Genomic DNA, 18,339 nt, shown 5'->3' on the forward strand with positions numbered 1-18,339 from the left:
TTATACTGAAAATCTTTGAAAGTGAATTCAAGCATTGCAATGTATTCACTTTGCACTACACACAAGTCACCAGCTTTTTGTTTAATCAGTATGGTGCTGGAAAAGCACAGCAGGTCAGGCAGCATCCAAGGAGCAGGAAAATCGATGTTTTGGGCAAAAGCCCGATTCCTGATGAAGGGCTTTTACCCGAAACATCGATTTTCCTGCTCCTCGGATGCTGCCTGACCTGATGTGCTTTTCCAGCACCATACTGATCTAAACTCTAGTTTCCAGCATTTGCTGTCCTCACTTTTGACCAGCTTTTTGTTGCCAGGTCATTTTGATGAATATTGTGTGAAGCCAGCAGAACCAATGCTGCACTCGCTGAAGCTGTAACCCTAGTGTTTGGGATGCTTTTCTTATTAGTCTTTTACAATTTCCATTGGCTACAGTGAATGGTCTGAGATTCTGAGATACCTCCTTGGTGACATAAAGACTTATGCATAAACCCATTGCTTCTTGGCATTGGATGTTCAGGCACAAACGTTTCCATAAGGGCTGTTTGGCAGCTTTGAAATAAACTGCAAACAACATTATTTTTAAGAACAGGCCTCTTTTACATTACAAAGGAGCTGCAATCAGGCCTTGATTGTTATTGTATATTGTTAAGTGACGATATCGATGATCTGTGTAAATTTTCAGGTAAGGATAGATGGCATCTGTCACTTCATGCATGTTGTCAAACTTACAATTCAGGCTTCAATGGGATTTCCAGTTGTAGGCCAAGTGTTCCATCCTCGAGACATTGTCCAGGAGTGCTGAGGGACAATGGTAATAAGAAGGAACCAGTAGTTCTGACAACATCACCCAAGGGATACGAACAAACTAAGAAGCTCTAAAGGTACCAAGAAGGGAGGAGTAATCTCATGGAACACCAGAGATCACTGAGAGATGATCACTGACAGAAGAAGTCAGGAAGAGACTCCAGAGAGTGAATTGATGCTGAATTTATAATAGAGAGAAGGTTATTGATAAGACAGTTAAAGATGGTTGGACTAAGGAAAATAGTTGGAACCTGAGGAACTCCTACAGAATTGTCCTGGAGCTGACATGACTAACCTCCTATAAATACAACCATCTTCCTATATGTCAGGTATGACTCCAACCAGCGGAGAGTTTGCCCCAATTCTCATTGATTCCAGGTTTGCTAGGGCTCCTTTATGCCTCACTTGGTCAAATGCAGCCATGATACCCAAGTCTGTTACTCTCGTCCTAGCTCTGGAATTCAGCTCTTTTGTCCACATATGGATCAAGTCTGTAATGAGGTCGGGAGCTGAATGGTCCTAGTGGAACCTGAACTGAGCATAAGTGAGCAATTAATTGCTGAGTAAGTATTTCTTGATGGCGTTGTGGACAAGCATTACCATCATTTTGCTGAGAATTAAATGATAATGCTAACATTAAATGATAATAATTGACTAGGTTAGATTTGTCCTGCACTTTGTGTACAGGACATATCTGGACAATTATCCAAATTGTGGCATTGATACCAGTGATGTAACTGAACTGGAACCCCTTGGCTAGGCGAGTAGCAAGTACTGGAGCATAAGTCTTCGGTATATTGCCTAGATGTTGTCAGGATCTTTACAGCATCCAGTCCTTTCACTTGCTTCTTGATACCTGGAACACATTGAATCGAATTGGCTAAGGGCTAACATCTGGGGACCTCAGCAGATAGTCAAGATGGATCATCTGCTCAGCACTTCTGGCTACAGAGGCATCAGTATGGACTTTTACACTGGGATCTCCCTTCATTGAGAATGGCGATATTTGTGGTGACTCCTCCTCATATTAATTATTTAATTATCCAACACCATTCTTGACTTGATGTCACAGGACTCAGGGCTTAGATCTGATTCCTTAGTTGTGGATAAACTTAGCCTTGTCTTTCACTTGCTGCTGCTGTTGCTGTTTGACCATTAAGTAGTTCACTGCTGTAGCTCACTAAGTGAAGGACTTTTAGATAAGCTTGCTGTTCCTGACATGCACGTTTGCACTCTTCATTGAGTCTATATTGATATCCTAGTTTGAAAATGGGAGAGCAGGGGATATATTGGACCTTGAAGTCACGGATTGTAGTTGAATAGAATTGAATTCTGCTGCTATTGGCCCACAGTGCCTTAACGATGTCCAGTTTTGAATTGCTCCACTTTAGTAGAACAAAATGTTCTTTTACCTGTTGGCAAATCCTACCATCATGGAAATAAGATTACCCTCCTCAAATAGAAGTTTTGGAATGGTTTTAAACTTACTAAATGTAGCTCTGTTACAAAGATCATAGAACAATTGCAATCTGTTGACACGGTATTGAAGTTGAAATGATTAAGGTTCACCTGTTTTGTTTGTAGCCAAAAGTTCATACAAAAAACATTAATGCAATGGCAATGCAGCTTTTTTTATGCCTTTCCACATGGTACCACGGAATAGGAGTACCATTCAAATATACAATATCCACAATAAAATCTGATTTTAGGTCCCTCATAGACAAGACTGAGCACAGGCAACACATCAAAGGGAAAACAAAGCTGCTCATATATGCCTTCATGATTTTACTCACAATACTTTAGATATGTGACTTGTAAAGGAATTTTAAAAATATTTTGGGAAAACTGCATTTTGAACTCCCACTGCCAAAGATCGTATTCTGGCTGAAGTGAAAGATAAGTCTGTGGTTACTCCTATTGGTATGCTGATGCTAATGCTAATCATAATGCTTCAGTAAATATCATATTATTGTCATCTTTCCCTGGTTCAATTGTACCTTGCATCTTAATTAGGATTCATTTGTTAATTTTAGACCTAGGACCATATTACTAACTTCACTGCCATATATTGTAATAATGAGCTTAATAAAATTATTATGCTCTTCGACTGTAGTTTTTAAGTGAAAGTAAATTAAAGAGTCCTGATCTGACATTTGCCTGACAGTAGGCCTGGAGACTTGATTGTTCAAGATCAAAGGAAGATTTTGATTGATTTACTGAGAAGATGCAAGATATACACATTTAGAGACAATGTTAACAGAATATGAATATATCATAGGCAGACTTTGAGTCTTCTGAGGTCCCTGAAGGGTATCATAGATTTTGGATTGCAAACAATGGTGCTAGAAACTATTACTTCTACGATAAATGGAAATTGGAGTCAAAGATAGCTAATTAACAGTGCCACCTAGATGCAAAGCTAATGTGTTTTATTGTTGTGTGGCAAAGGACAGTGGAAGCTTTTCCTGAGATCAGGTTACAGGCTTCCCTATAAAATCTTTGACATAGATTTTGAGGTGGTCTGCAGTCATTTGCAAGGGAAACAGCAGGCGATGCAGGTAGTTGATCATGTACCTGCAGAGATTAGATACTGAATTATTCATGTTCACCACACAGGAAAGGGTGGGAAATTGTGCTCATAGTGGAGACACCGATTTTGTGGGGATTTAAAGGAAGTTGCATGATGCACTGGGATTGAATTCAAGGGAAATTACACGCAGTACAACCTGCACAGCGAAGATCAGTTCCAGCATAAGAAATTACTCGACAAGTTAAAAGGAGGCAAGACATTGGGGGAGAGAGCTAAGAATATTTTTAGACTGACAGCTGGAGATTGAAATGTCCATTTAAGGGACAGTGAAAAAGAAAACTCAACTGAAAGATGTTTGGTCATGCTAATAGTTCAATATGGGATTTAATTTCTGAACATTTGGGTATAAATTTCCTCCAAAGAAAATAGTATTTAGTCATTAGTGTTTCTTATTATTTGTTAGAGTAAAGGTTTTAAAATGGGATTTTTTTTGCTGTCCTTTTGGCTTATTAACTGAAAGTCTGAATTTCTGTTTTAAACTCTCAGTGTCTACAGAGATCATAACAGAAACCATGGTAACAATAACTTGCATTTGTAACTTCAATGCAAAAATATCCCAATGCCCTAATGGGTGTGCATAAAATAAAACATGGAACCAAAAAGAAAGAAGGGCAAAGGAAAACAATGTTGAAGAGATGGGATATGAAAGGGATATTAAAGGAGCAGAGGAGTTAAACTCGATCATTCCAGATAACAAGCTCTAGGAGTTCAAAGACAAGTACAGCAAATAGTGGGGTGAAGTGATGTTGGTAGCAATAGTGGGACGGGTACGTAGGAAGAATGAGAATTTGAGAGTTGGAGAAAAGAACAGATTTAGGAAGAAGCAAAACCATATTGAGGTTGAAACACAACTTTCTATTCCTGACTTTGATTTTAGTAAAGACAATTTTATGTTAAAATTACGGTCACAAGTTATGATCATTGCACAAAAAAAGAGTTACAAATCATTCAGCTGCATTACATTTTCTATTAGATGGTTATAGATTTAGAATTGAGCTCATAATAATAAGATTATCAAACAATTAGAAACAGGAGTAGACCATGCAGCCCACGGAATCTTGAATAAACGAAGAACATTCTGATGCTGGAAATCTGAAACAAACACAGAGAATCATTGAGAAACACATCAGTCTGGCAGCATCTGTAGAGAGAGAAATATGGTTAATGTTTGGAGTCCAGTTCTGTCTTCAGTACAGAATTTATCTTGCTCCTCAGAGTCATAGCAGAGCAGGTATAATGTGTTATGATGAGATTTCCAAAAACAAGGGGTCTTCCATTTAAGGCAGAGATTAGGGGAACAAAACCCTTCTCCCAGGGAGTTATTGGTCTTTTGAATTCTCTTCCTGAGAGAGCAGTGGGCTCTTCAATATATTTAGAGCTGAGTTAGACAGACTTTTGATGGACAAGGAAGTCAACAGAAATGGAGAGCTGCAGAAAGTGGTCATGGAATGGGCTTAAAGGCTGAATGGCCTACTTTCATTCTTATTTCTGATGTTCTTCATGTGCTGTCTTAAGATATTAGGATGGCCATCAGTTCCAGAAGACTTCTCAGACTTTAGTCTTATTAGTTTTCAGAGTAATTCTTCTCTATTTATCTTTGTATGTTTTACGGTTTTCCCTCCTTTTTATCCTTTGATTTTCTACAATTCTTTGGATTCATTTTGTATCTCTACTTTGAAGTAAGATTTTGTAACCGTGTCTACTGAGGAGAAGGACATGGAAGATATAGAATGTGGGAAAATAGATGGTGACATCTTGAAAAATGTCTATATTACAGAGGTGGTGGTGCTGGATGTCTTGAAAGGCATAAAAGTGGATAAATCCCCAGGACCTGATCAGGTGGACCCTAGAACTCTGTGGGAAGCCAGGGAAGTGATTGCTGGGCCCATTGCTTGGGTGGGTGAGGTGAGGTGAGGTGCTGGAAGACTGGAGGTTGGCTAATGTGGTGCCTCTGATAAAAAAAAAGGTGGTAAGGACAAGCCAGGGAACTATAGACCAGTGAGCCTAACATCAATGGTGAGCAAGTTGTTGGAGGGAATCCTGAGGGACAGGATTTACATGTAATTGGAAAGACAAGGACAGATTAGGGATAGTCAACATGACTTTGTGCATGGAAAATCATGTCTCATAAACTTTATTGAGTTGTTTGAAGAAGTAACAAAGAGGATTGATGAGGGCAGAGCGGTGGATGTGATCTATATGGACTTCAGTAAGGTGTTCAAAAAGATTCCTCGTGAGAGACTGGTTAGCAAGGTTAGATCTCATGGAATGAAAAGTGAACTAGCCATTTGGATACAGAACTGGCTTGAAGGTAGAAGATGGTCGTGAAGTGTTGCTTTTCAGACTGAAGGCCTGTGACCTCTGGAGTTCCTCAAAGATTGATGCTGGGTCCACTGCTTTTTGTGATTTATATAAATGATTTGGATGTGAACATAGGAGGTATAGTTAGTAAGTTTGCAGATGACACCAAAATTGGAGGCGTAGTGGAAAATGAAGAAGGTTTCTCAGAGTACAATGGGATTTTGGTCAGATGGGCTAATGGACTGAGCAGTGGCAGATGCAGTTTAACTTAGATAAATGTGAGGTGCAAATTTTTGAATAGCAAATCTCAGCAGGACTTATGCACTTAATGGTAGGTTCCTGGGGAGTGTTGCTGAACGAAGAGACCTTGGAGTGCAAGTTCATAGTTCCTTGAAAGTAGAGTCACAGGTAGATAGGATAGTGAAGAAGGCATTTGGTATGCTTTCCTCTATTGGTTAGAACATTGAGTATAGGGGTTGGAAGGTTATGTTGCACTGTACAGGACATTGGTTAGGCCACTTTTGGAATATAAGAGGTAAAAACAATGACTGCAGATGCGGCTTTTGCCCGAAACGTCAATTTCGAAGCTACTTGGATGCTGCCTGAACTGCTGTGCTCTTCCAGCACCACTAATCCAGAACCACTTTTGGAATATTGCATGCGATTCTGGTCTCCTTCATATTGGAAGGATGTTGTGCAACTTGAAAGGGGTCATAAAAGATTTCCAAGGACGTTGCAATGGTTGGAGAATTTGAGCTGTAGGAAGAGGCTGAATAGGCTGGTGCTGTTTTCCCTGGAGTGACCTTATAGTTGTTTATAAAATCATGAGGGACATGGATAGGATAAATAGACAAAGTCTTTTCCCTGGGGTGGGGGAGTCCAGAGCTAGAGGGCATAGGCTCAGTGTGAGAAGGGAAAGATATAAAAGGGACCTAAGGTGCAGCCTTTTCAAACAGAGGGTGGTACATGTATGGAATGAGCTGCCAGAGGAAGTGGTGGAGGCAGGTACACTTACAGCATTTAAATGGCATCTGGATGGTATATGAATAGAAAGGGTTTGGAGGGATATGGGCCAAGTGCTGGCAAATAGGACTAGTTTAAGTTATGATATCTGGTCGGCATGGACTAATTGGACTGAAGGGTTTGTTTCCATGCTGTACATCTCTATGGCTCTAAGATACAAAATATGTCTTTATATTCTCTACCATTTCTTTGTTTTGCATTAATAATTGCCTAGTTTCATGCTCTGAGACCAAAGTTCATTTTTGTTACTCTTTTCCTTATTATATGCCTTGCAGAAGCTTTTACTGCCTATGTTTGTATTTCTTGCTAGCTTTCTGTCCAGTCTCTCCCTCATTCTTTTTTAATTTGTCATCTTTTTCCGATTTAAAAATTTTCCCAATTTTAAAAGTTTGATGGACAGATTGGAAATTTTAACATTTATTAGCAATTATATGAATGACTTCCTTTCTGATGAAATATTAAAGTGTTGTATTTTTAAAAAAATATTCTTTAGAGATGTAACCCAATCACTAACTAATGTCAAAAACCTTTTATATTTTTAAATCAGACCCAAAGCATAGTTTCTAATTGGATTCATGTTTATCCATGAAAAATATTAATGAGCTGAGGCATTTATTTTCTATGCTGAGAGGCCTGTCTCTCAGACAGTAATCAGAGCTCTTGCAACAAGGAAATGGTGGGTTACAAGTTTTAAATTGTGACCCTAGAAGGTTCTGGGTAGCTCTTCAGTCTGATTACAAGTGGAATATGCTGATCAGCTCTGCATTTCTAACAGCTTTTTAATTCATTCATAATTTGGAGAGTTTTTTTTGTTAATCGTAATTTAAAATAAACCCAATGGCAAAATAACATAGAGCAAATGAAGATAAATCATGCCTGGAAGGTATGGGATCACAGGGGTGGTGAGTAATCATGCTGACTTACTGCATGCAAGATGCTGGAAGTCATTCAGTGGCTGTGATTAGAGCTTTTATTGCTTAATAAGGCAGCAGCTGGTTTCACAGCCACTTTCCCTTCAAAGTTATGGCTGCACAATTTGGCTGCAGTTCTTGAATTTTTGAGGCTATGGTGTCTTTGGTACTCTTTCTGCAGAATGATCACTCAATGACATTATGGCATTTGCTTTCAGTCATAGGTACTTTGTTACCATCCCTTATTTTGCAGTTATGAGTGAGAGATTAAGCATAGGCATGGAGGGCAAATGACTCAGAAAGAGAGAGAGAATTGGAGTGGAGGGAAGCTCTAAGTCAAAGATCTTATTCACACAGGATTGTACAGCAACATTTTGGTATCCTTCATCTAAGGCAGGACCAGTGTGTGTATCCATATGAAAGACACACTCATGGAAATTTGCCATTTGTTAGAAGGAGACCAGCAACCTCAGAGCAGGGCAAGGACAGGGCTGCCAGCGGCTATGAAGGTGACAGTGGGCAGGAATTTCTTTTAGTCAGGATCCATCCAGGCTTGATCAGGACACATGTTCACTGCCAATATCTGTATCTTTGTCAGGAGGGCGGAGTTCAGCATGTTTACTGTGAACACAGGGAAAAAAGCAGAGTGTGTGCCTGGTTTTCCCAGTACATCATGCTTCCTTGTGTTGCAGGGCATCACTGACTGAACATATGTGGCTTTCTAGACACTCCAAAATGCTAAGAGGTATCACAACACTAAAGGATTTCAGCTCTGAATACGAACTTGGTGTGGAACCATACTCTGTCGATCAGGCAAATGAATGACCTAATGCCTGGTAGCAATCATGATGCTTTTGTTCTGTGCCAGACTGCTCTACTAAGTGTCAATTGTAGAGAGACTGGATGTTTGTGGATGTGGTGCTAATCAATGGGTTCCTTTGTCCTGGATGCCAAGCTTCTAGCCGCATTAATCCAAGGAGTATTTTATCACAATCCTGACTTGTATCTTGTAGATGGTGGACAGGAACTGGGGAGTTGGGAGATGAGTTACTGACTGCAGTTTTTCTAGCCTCAGACCTGTTCTTATAACCACTGTGTTCATATGGTAACTCCCAGGACATTGATCGTGAGGGATTCGATGATGGTAATGTTTTTGGATGTCAAAGGGTGTTGATTAAATTGTCAATTATTGCAGATGATCATTGCCTGGTGTTTGTGTGGCATGAATGTTACTTGCCACTTTTCAGGAAAAGTCTGAATATTTATTTTCCGGGCCTTCCTGCATTTAAACATAGACTGCATCAACATCTGAAGAGTCACAGATGGTCCTGAACATTGCAAACAACAGTGAACATCTCAATTCCTGACTTTATGATGGAGGGAATGTCATTGATGAAGCAGATGAAGATGGTTGGGCCTGGGACCCTCTCCTGAGACCCAATCCTGCAGATTGCCCTGAAAATAGATGACTGACCTCCAACAACCACAACCAACTTCCTTTGTGCACTGGTATAACTCTAACCAGAAGAGAGTTTGCTTCCTGATACTGACGGATACAAAATATCCTCAGGTATTGATGACGTTGCAGAAAGATTGCCAGATATCCTGTTGTCATTGTCAATACCATCAACATACAATGAATCGTAATCCAATCAGCCCTGCATTGGCACAGACATTTCTTTATGATGAGGTAGCGTCTAGGTTGTGACCTGTTGGACATCCATAATTCTGCTATTAAAATGCCTGTAAATGAGACATGAAAATGTCTGACCATGGCACTGACAACTGGGAGGTAATCATGGTCAACTGTGACCTCTGGAGACTGACTGGAAGAACATTGGAAGAGTCAAAGAGAAACAAGGAGCTCAGCCTGTCAAGACAACAACCCAATAAAAATAAAAGGCAGAAAATCGATCACCATCTCAGTCCAATGTCTTTTGCTGTAGATGGTAGAATTTGAATTGAATAAAAACATCTGGAATTAACACTAATGATGACCATAAAACCACTGTTGATAGTCAGACAATTCAATCTGGTTCACCAGTATCCTTTACGAAAGAAATTCTGCCTATGTGTGACTCACACCCACGGCATTGTGGTTGCTGCTTAACTGTCCTCAGAAGACATAAATCTGTAACAACCTGTACCAAGTCTCAAAAAATAGAATGAACTTGATGCTTACACTTTATGTTCCTGTGTCTCTACCTGGCCAAGCAGCAGGTTTGGTCACTCAGGAGAGGTTATGGAGATCGGACGGGGAGTGGTGGTATGGATATGGAAAGGTGGATTAGACACAAATATACTGCTTCTATGGTCTCATCTCAGTTTTTAGCCACACACTCAATGCGGGTAACTCCAACTATGGCAACCACCATCTCCTTCATTGAAGAGAGATTATGTAGCCATCTTTAGGCTAAACGTCTACCCAAAGTAATTACCTTGTCAATGGCACTTGCCATTGTCCACAAGTGTGGACTGTTGTTTAGGAATATAACTATATTCCTATAAAACCTAGTTCTATGAATGAACTATTACTCAAAATGGTGTATGAGTTATAGTTCATGGCTGGTTAAACTAGAAGAGTCTCTTGTAGTTAACAAGAAATAGATTTTTAGACATTAGTAACTAATTACAGGCTGTGTTTCTAAAGTGGACATTGGTGCAGAACTTTTAGGGAGAGCCAGATATTAGTTCCTCTACCTTGAACTCTAAGGAGTATAACATCCTCATAGTTGGTGCATATGGCATTCCTCAGTGTCAACCCTTTCAATCTCTCTCTAACCCATGTACAACATGAACAATTTGCACTTTCTTGCTAATAAATCAATATGGATTTCAATGTCCATAGCAACCAAGCCACTTAAGCTTGTCACCAATCAGGCTTCGGTACTGGTCACATGGCTCCTTTATCATTCTGCTTTCCCTGAAATTAAGCAGGCAGTCCCAAAAGATAACAAACTTATAAACTCATTATCCCAGTTACCAGGTAATCCTTTTTTTAGCCAAGTGATTCTGGATTCAACTTCATGTTCTCTAGAAGTAACTCCGACTAAGGCAAGGCACCAACTTCAACTGAACCGGTAAATACAAGTGGCCATCCAAGCATCAGCCCCTCCGCCCCCCCCCACTCCCCCAACCCCCAGCCCCAGTCTATGCTGGTTATCTGCATGTACTTCAGGCTGAAAATTGGAGGCAAAGATTTTCCTGTTGCCCATTCAGTGGAGCAGGTGGACTGTGAGGGATTCAGATTACTCCTCCTTCACTCGACAGTTCTATTGTGACCGATTGCTGGCTTGTATTTGCTATTCCATCTTGTGGAGCTGATAATTTAGAGTGCAGTCCCATTGTCCATGCAGCGTGAGGATCTTCAAGCTCAAAAACTGATGGTTGCATATAGAGAACATGACACCCTCTATGAGATACACAGAGTCTTCAGTATTATCCTGTTCCACCTTAAAAATCCTAACATTTTCTGACTTGCACAATTCTTAAAGGTTATAGATTGATAAACAATAATTACATTTTTTTTCTATTCTTAAACTTATCTTAACAATATGACAATGAGGGTGTAACAATAATTCGGAGACATTTTTATCTTATTTTCTTAATCCAAAGATGGGGAATAATGTCCCTAGATTTGAATGTTACTTAATATTCTGATGCAACAAAAACAAGACAAGAAGCTGCAAGAGATCTTTAGAGCATTGAAAATTTCTAACAGGAGAAAAAAAATCCATTTGCAATAAAAAAGGAACAACAAAGGTAAGCAAAATGACTAATCAGAAAAAAAAATGCTGCAATATTCAATTCCTTAAAAAAACTATTTTTTGTGGCTGATACCCAATTATAATTCACTGTGGAGTGGCAGAATAATTTTGTGCAATGATTTTTATGTGGTATATTGCGTCAGCACAATTTGCATTTCCCAACTAAATACATAAATTCAAAATACTTAAATAAAATACATCAGTCAGTTGACTAAAATTACTAAACAATAATTGAGTGTCAAAGTTAACAGATTTCCTATCTTTAAGGATTTCTTTTGATCTTTTCCTTGTTTACATATTTGGAGGTGGTAAGGCTACATGACTACGGTATTATTTAGATCTTACATAGCGAGAGAAACTTGTTTGCCTGATTGTGTTCATGTAACTGTTACCTGTATGATTTCTTGCAATTATATCAGTGAGGAGAATTATGTGGTCTACAAGGCTGTTTTTCCTTGGGGAATGTGCTGCTAACAAATTTCTCCATCATCATTTTCAAAATTAAGGTCAGCATTGTTCACCAAATTTGATGAGGTTTCCTCTACTTAAAGCACATAAGCTTTCAGACTCTTCTCTGTAATATGAAGTGACAATTTGGTCCATGAGCTATTGCACCAGTTTGTCATGGTCATAGGTTCAACAAACGACTTCTGCAGCATTTCTGCACTGACTAAAGTTGAGTTGGCAGTCAATATGAACATGGCATTCAATTTGCATGTGATAGGCAGCCTTAAGGGACCACCAACTCACAGGTTATGTAGTACTGCTCATTAACATAATTGAAGAAAGCTGCATAGGTAGCATCTCATCAAAGTAATCTAGCAGTGTTACATGAATAATTTCTCTCACTATGTGTGACATAAATTACACTGTAGCCATTTAAGTAGCTTTAAGGACCATGTTCATAAAACTGCTTGATTTAGTTTCCATTGATCACATAGAATAAAAGAGCTATAATTAGGAATTCTTTTATACTGTAAAATAGTTCCAAATGTTCTGTGAACAATCGACACACATTCTCTTTAACTGGAACCTCTTGTTCTACTGTTAAGTTTCATATGGCAATGTGCAAGGGGCATTCAATGATCTAATGTTATCAGTATGAATTGGCCAAATTCCCTGATTTCTTTATATTCAGTGGACTGTTGCCAAGTCTTGGCTCACTGCTTGGCAAGTGTTGTTCAATATCTCTGACTTGCTTATAGAAAGTCATGAAGATATTTATAGCTATTTTTAAGAAGGCAATTGAGACTCAAGATGGTTCCAGTGTGAAATACACACATTTGAGCTAATATGAAGGTTAGGCTACTTTTTAAGTTATCAACAACACATAAAGAACATTGACTTGGAACTGTTTCAGAGGCCAAGCAACAGAATAGAGAATTTCACAGAAAAAAAATTTCTTTATACTGAAAATGTCTGACTTATTTTCATTTTCAAAGCACTATCTGTTTTTAAGGCTTTCATTAATTGGGATTGAGATGATGAGTGAGTAATCTAGTGTCAGCTCCTAATTATTACATTATATTTTAAAACTTAATATTAATTAAACTGTGTTTATATGCATCTAAATATTCACACATATAATTCTTGATTTTAAATAAATTTCAACTTGTCAATGACAATCAGAATGCTTTGAAATGTCAACAATAGCATAATAGACAACACAAAATTAAATGATTCCACTTTGTAAAGGGTTGACCAACATGAGCAAAGGAATTTCAGCTTGAATAACATTAAAGAAACAATAACCATTGGCTTTGTTAAATGAATGTATTATGCTGTATTGTTTATTTTCCTTTTCAAAAGCCAGAAGGGTCACTCTTATAGTTAAGTATCAACTTTCGTTCCCTGCAATCTATTTGGTTAAATGGTAGAAGTGTAGGCAAGTTAGGGAGTAAAATAATTGTGAACTATTTGATGAGGTTTTGGAAAAATACCTTCATTGTATTGTAATGATTTGCCTCAGTGAGATTGCCTGTTCACTGATCTCATTCCAACCTAATGGAGTCAAAGACTTTCATAGTAAAAAGGATCTAACAATATGCCATGAGGTGGTGACTGATCTACAGAATGTTATTGTTGGTGTCTAATCTTGTAACAACTTCTAAAATTTACGTATCTAATGATTGTTATTTAATAACAAGTTAGTTTGTTTTATTTCACATTCAATGTTATTCAATGATTCTGAGCGAATGGGTGTGAGCAACTAAAATAAATAGATGAGTTTGGGTGATGAGGGAAGTGAACAATGGGTAAGGGTGGCATCTGCAGAGGTAGGCATCTGGGTATAGTGGTTTTGGGAAGTGTGGTGGGTTGGTAAAGTGGAATTTGGGTAAGTGAGTAGGGTGACGCATTTATAACATGGTTGAGTGTCAGGTGGGTAGAATTGCAGATTGGACGGTTGGCAGATGGGTAGTGTGGTAGGTATCTGATGGGTCAGGAAGTAGAGCAACAGGTAGTTGAGGGAGTAGAGTGAGAGTCATGTTGTAGAGCAACAAGATACTGATGTTGCATTAGTTTGGGGATTCAGATTTGGGAGGACTTCAGAGGTGATGGTCCTTTATTTCTCAATGGTGAACCATGGAATTGCTCAGTTTCATATTTACCCAGAGGGTAGAGCAGGTTTTAATCCCTCTAACTCTTCACGGGTAACCATTCAGATCAGTGAATCAAAGCTCTCCAAAGTCTCTAACTCAGAGTTGGAGAATTGTTCAGATGGTTCTGGATACCAATTAACTGTCTATCAGAACTTCAACTTTCAAATCCCAGGTAGTCAGGTATGTTGGGACTTGTATATAGCCCAAGTGCACAATTCTAATCTAGATATCAGCAATAATTATCATCCTAGGTGGTATATGTATGATTAGCTGGTTCCAGAGTTCTGAGTCTTAATTTAAAGAAACAAGTAGCAGTATCAGGACAATAAATAAAATCAATAAAATAAATACATTTAAACCATTGTTCTGCAGCCTTCATGGTCACAAAAAGATTTGTGGAGACCCTGTTTAGGAGGCTTCTACGACATTAAAATGGCCAACATTGAGATTGTTGAAAACAAAATAATATCATTCTATATGTATTAATATGATCCCACGGAGACCAATAAACAAAAGAAAACAAACTTACCGAACAACTCCCAAAAAAATAAGCAATGGACAAGATTTCACTTTTTATAACAAGCAAACAGAACTGAACGTTAATTAAACATGAACCAACATGCAAGTCATATCCAATAAAAACAATAGTTTAGACTTTTAAATGATTGGCACAATATAAATTGATCTCATACATTTACCGACAGTTCCTTTAGCAAATAAGGCATCAGATACAGCAAAAAATCCTTCAAACTCTTGCTTTCTTAGGCAAAGATCCAGTTCCTGTCTCAACACAGCTATTAACTTTCTGATTGTCCTTAAGCAGCTGTTCCCAGTCACATGTCGTCTCACAGGCATGGTCTTCACCAAAATTTGATCAATTTGTCCCTACAAAATACCTGAAATAGCAACAGTAACTCACTAACCAGTTTCCTCATTCCAGCAACTAAATACAACCTTCAGGTTTCATCCCACACTCACCCTCTCATCTGTCTGTACTGTTATTCTGCTAATGTTTAATCTCTGAAGGCTATGTGTTTTGCTTTTGTTTAATACCAGGGGATGATGGTGGCAGTGTAAACCGGAAGTTCAGACTATTGCACTAGGGTCTTGCGACTTGACGCCATGAACTTACCATGGATTGTTGGAAAAACCTCCACCTGGTTCCCTAATGTCTTCTGGGGAAGGAAATCTTCTTATCTCATTTTATTAACCATAAGATGAGATTGCTTATTGGTTGGAGATGCAGCAAGAACAGTTAACTGTCAATTCTAATTCTCAGAGCTGGCAGGTAATTTCTGATTGGTTAGGGTGTTGTCATGGAGATGCAGCAGCGATAGGTTGTCTCTATGACTCCTTTTTTGAAAAAAAGTGCAGTGTATGTATAAATTCCTTTTGCCTACATGAAAACTGAGTCCTGTGGCTTCAATTGCATGCAAACATACTGCACAGTGAATCTGAACTGGTTTTTGGTGTAACTCTCAGATCAATCTGGATTATTTAGTAAATAATTTCCAATAGTAGAATCATATCTAATTATGGAAATAGCTTCTTGTGGCTTGCAAGCACAGCCTTGCAAATAGATTCTCTGTTTTCAAGTATGTTTCTTGTGTCTTAATTCATGACTGCGAGAGGAAAAGCTTCAACTTCTTGTCACTTTTTAGCAATGTTTAAGTTCTGTACTACCTAGCTCACATATATTTCCCCACTGGTCCTGCAAATTGTGGATTTCATTGTAATATAAAAACAATGGAAGGGGTACTTAGTCAAGGGCATGTCTTTGTTCAGCTATTAATTCAATTCAGCTATTAATTCAACCCTGTTATAATGATTCACCACTTCTGTTTCCCTGCCTGAGTGGTAACTACGCAGCCAAAAATATAAATATTTTTATTAGAAGCTTCCATCTCACTGAAGAGGTTTCAGGATGACCTATATACTGCATTGAAAAATCTGCTGAAAGTTTTAAAGCTGTGATAAATTTTAGTGCAACATCTGAGACAATTCATAACGTCCTTAAGCAACTAACACCATTTGATGTAAAGCAACCCACAGCAATCTTTACAAAAACCAATTTGCCCTATCCCCCAATGTTGACAGAAATGAAATATCCAGGATTCAGATCTGGACCCAAATCTTTGCCGGAAATTGATCAATTCTTTCATGTTCTATACCAAAACTATGTATAATGTAAACTATGAGCATTTATTTACTGTTTACAGAGATATGATTCAGCAGAAATCCTTCAGAATCTTCTTCTTCAGGTCTCAGTTTCATGGGATCTGACATCGCTATTAATACACTTTATTAGCATTACAGCTATTACCTCTTTATGGTACAGTAAAAGCAATGAGTATTAACTAGTAAAGAAACATTTTCAGGATTGGTATTGCCTCAGCAATAAATACTAGGGATTATTCTCAATTGCAAATGCATCAGATAATATAATATTGAAATAAAATTGGACTTGTAAGTGAGGTTCTAAATGAAGCAATTTGGAACATATGCTTCTTAATTTAGCAACTGGCAGGAAAAGCAAAACTTAGTGGAACAGGCTGAAATCTTCAACCTCTCCCAGGTTATACGCAGAGTTACTTATATTTCTCTCCATATAGCAACAAAGCAGCCCGTGTTACCTGCTGCCAAACATCTTTTAAAAACCTGTCTCTTCCATGTCTTATAGTAAGCACCAGAAAGTCCAGTTCATGTACAAAGTGTTACATTCAGTGGAAGAATTGCTTTATAATTGCTGCATAACATTAAAAGATCCTTATTGCTTTCACTATGAACAAGAACAATGGTCAATATTCTATGAACTGTCAAAGCACAGGAAAGAATCTCATTCAATCATATTTTTAAATTCACCAATATTCACCTAAGTTTGAAACAGGTATTTTTGTGTGTTTTATACACATTAAGAACTTTAAAAGGAATTTTTTTCTCTTTTTAAAAAAAATTCACTTGTACTGATCTTCATTTCCATTATAATATTTTGTAGGATGAAGCCAAGCATTTTTGCCTTAGTAGCACATTCCTTTCACAGCTCTTTTTCTACTGATTTATCCAAAATGCTGAATTGCACAATTAAGCTTAAAGTCAATTATCTGTATTTTCTGTGCTCAGCATTCTACATGCTACCAATATATTCCATATTTTCCCAAAAAAAGACATTGATAAGTGTTAGAAGTTTAATCTTCCACACATTAGCACCTAGATTCTGTTGCAGAGTGAGTGATCAAATGAGTTGAGGCACAAATATTGCACTTTCTTGTAATTCCTAATTTGAAGATGAAATATCTCACAAAGCTGGTTATTTATCTGGAATCAATTTCATCCCTTGCAGTACATCCATGCCCTGGAGTGAAATTGGAGTGGGCAGGCCACTTGTTATTACATGGTGATTGTTACAGCAGGTATCGACAATTGCACATCAGTTATCTTTGCTGTATGTACCAACAAACCTGAGATATAACAGTGCTAGCTTCTGTTGTGATTGTCAAAGTAAAAATCAATAACACAGCTAGCCCATAGTAAAAGGACTGTGTACAATAGTATGTCTATAAAGAAGTGATAAGAGTTTTAGTGCCTTTGAGAAGTGCATTATAGATTTTACTGTAGTCAGTGATTTGGCTTTATATCCTACTTGATGTAAAAAGTGTCTTCTCTGAGTACACTGTTTAGTTTCCAATTTTGTAGTTATTTTTCATGCTATAAAGCAGAATTAAATTAGCATAATTCCTCATCAAAAATGTCAAATTAGTTTAACCTTCTGAATGTGGAGGTTTCTGCCTTACAATTTAATTTCCATGTACAAAATCATTAAAATTATTCCAGTGTATCTATATAGCACTGTTGTTAAGATTTAGTCCCATTATTTTGCAAAATTTTGCAAAAAAAATCAGAGTCAGCTCTACTATTGTTAACTGCACCCACACATGTGTTTAAAAATGAGGCTTTAAGATGACATTCAAACTTAGCAATCAGATTTAACAGTAGTCAACAGTTCTCAGTTGAGTAAGACACTTGGTGGGTATATCATTTGCTGGGCAGCCATGACGTGGAGGAACATTATTTCTGTCAGGTTATATAACAATAACATTAGCAAAGAGGAGGCACTAATTACAATTCTTGTCCATGTACATCTGATTTTTCATCAAAAAAGCAACTGTTTCCAGAGTTTTTACATAGAGGATCAAAATGGGGAAATATGCCTTTGATTCAGTTATGCACTTATTGAGACTTCATAAAATGTAATAGTGCATGTTTCTTGGGATCTGTTTGTGGGTAATTTACAAGAGATTGAAATAATTGTACAAATCACCCTTTATTTCCATGTGAACAGTACTT

The sequence above is a fragment of the Chiloscyllium punctatum genome, chromosome 4 (assembly GCF_047496795.1).
Source record: "Chiloscyllium punctatum isolate Juve2018m chromosome 4, sChiPun1.3, whole genome shotgun sequence".
NCBI classification, from domain to species: Eukaryota; Metazoa; Chordata; class Chondrichthyes; order Orectolobiformes; family Hemiscylliidae; genus Chiloscyllium; species Chiloscyllium punctatum.